We start from the raw sequence: 2,007 nt of genomic DNA, 5'->3' as shown, positions 1-2,007 counted from the left end.
GAAGGAAGGAAGGAAGGAAGGAAGGAAGGAAGGAAGGAAGGAAGGAAAGAAGGAAGGAAGGAAGGAAAGAAGGAAAGAAGGAAAGAAGGAAAGAAGGAAAGAAGGAAAGTCTTATTTCAGCCTAGTGATGGAGGTGGTTTGTAGATAAGAATGACAGCCAAGACTGGGCAAAGTAACAGTTCTCTAAGCCATCTGATAGTAAACTGTAACGTGTCTTGAAGATGAGGACAAGACTTGTACTCACAGGATGGCTGAGATCTTCTGACTTGGGCAGCCAGACATATCCCTGCTCCCTGGAGGCTCTGGGAAGACCTATCAAGACCTATCTGGGGAACAGTGGGAGCACCACCCATAAGCACAGAGCTCAGGTCAGGCCTGCATGACAAGCAGTACTTTTGGCCTGTCACTATTCATCCATGCAAAAATAACTGAGTGCAGTTAATATTACAGGGCAGCCAATGTTATGGTACTTTTCTGAAAGGCAATCTAGCCATGGCAGCGCTGCACGGCTGAACACCAGGCTCCCATAAATAATTATTATCGCAAATCTTCACCTTGCCTTTTATCTTTGTCACAGGAGCTGGAATGCAACCCGCTACCAGCTGTGATTATACTTCATGCGTCACTAAAACCACAAGGTATGCTTTTTACACTACTGATGTCCAGCCCTCCACCCACCAGCACTAACCATAAATCTCATTTTTTTTTGGAAAGACGTTGGGACCCACTGGCAAAAACTGAAGACTTGCCAAGGACTTGCTTGAAATATTAATATATTGTTAAAAACAGAAGCCCTTGACAAAAGACATATCTGACTTTTCCAAGAGTGTCTGGTGAGCTAGAGTATCTGGAAAGTGTCTGTTGTGAGCATGATGGAAGGAGTGGTTCAGAAAAATCTTTTGCAGCAGGAAGCAGTTTTTGCAAGGACCTCGGTTCACTAAAAGGAAGATGCTGATAGAATCTGTCTTTAAATAGCTGTTATATTTATTGTCATTGTTAGCTGTACTGATTGTAATAGTAGCATAAATCTGAGCTACCACGTTCAAACAAGAGGCGGTGTAGGACAGGGTGTCTACAGTAGGTTCACATCCCCACATCCTTACCTGCTTGTTTACTGTGCTGTACGGCACACAATCCCTAACTGTGACTTCACATGAAAAGCAAAACAAAAATAAATAACCAGCTGTGCATATTTTTAAGTTCCACTGCAAGGTCCGAATAAAGTATGAAAACAAGTACAGTTTAAATAGCGAAGTAAAAATTGAACAAAATAACCCTCCTTAGAAAACCCAAGCCAACAGCCTTTCCTTGAGCACACAGCAGTGATCCTAAACAAATCCAGGGACTCTGCTTAGGGCAGAGGCTTTCGGAGCCATGAAACTGTGGAGAAACAGCACATTTTCTAAGGGATACATGCTGTTTCCACAGACACCTCACTTGCCTGGGTATATCCACAGGCTTGACAAAATATTTTTATTCTGGAGATATGTTAGGCACCCAAAATTTATTTGTTGAAGTACTTACTACCTTTCCTGTAGAAATACCCGCCAGCACATCAGCTTTCTCTAGCACTTCAGGTAGACTGATGAATATTGCACAGGCACTGCAGGTGTTTAAGCAGAAGCTGACATTTTGTCAGAACTTCTGTCAAAAAATGATACAACTGCAGCTGATTTTGCCCAGGGGCAAAGGATTCGGCCCTGTAGCTCTTCAATATTCACCAAGTCCCGCAGTCAGGAGGAGGAAGCCGCAGAGACTCCAAATTTCTCAAGAAGCTGTAACAGCTTGGTAAAAAGTTAATGAAAAACAGCTCTGGGGAAACGCAAGGAGTATCAGAAATTTAAATTCTGAAACTTGCCTGGGGCATCATTTTTAGAAAAATTAAGCTAATATAGTGAACACTGGCTTGATGTGGGGTTTTCCTTACAGCTCTGTGATGTTTATTTTCTCTATAAAATGGTGCTGAGTGAGAACAGGAGTGTGTGTGTTTTTGTTGCATGATTCAGT

At 42.5% G+C, this 2,007-nt stretch overlaps 1 long non-coding RNA gene across 1 annotated transcript in view; it reads right to left on the bottom strand.

The window, feature by feature from the left end:
- Window positions 1-1,699, bottom strand: part of LOC118161448 — a 14,927-nt gene extending 13,228 nt beyond the window's left edge. The window contains exon 1 of the long non-coding RNA XR_004748032.1: window positions 1,545-1,699. This is a non-coding gene — a long non-coding RNA (uncharacterized LOC118161448). The remainder of the gene's footprint in view (window positions 1-1,544) is intronic.
- Window positions 1,700-2,007: the final 308 nt, after the last annotated feature.

The sequence above is a fragment of the Oxyura jamaicensis genome, chromosome 1 (genome assembly GCF_011077185.1).
Source record: "Oxyura jamaicensis isolate SHBP4307 breed ruddy duck chromosome 1, BPBGC_Ojam_1.0, whole genome shotgun sequence".
NCBI classification, from domain to species: domain Eukaryota; kingdom Metazoa; phylum Chordata; class Aves; order Anseriformes; family Anatidae; genus Oxyura; species Oxyura jamaicensis.
This window is presented reverse-complemented; position numbering and strand designations above follow the sequence as displayed.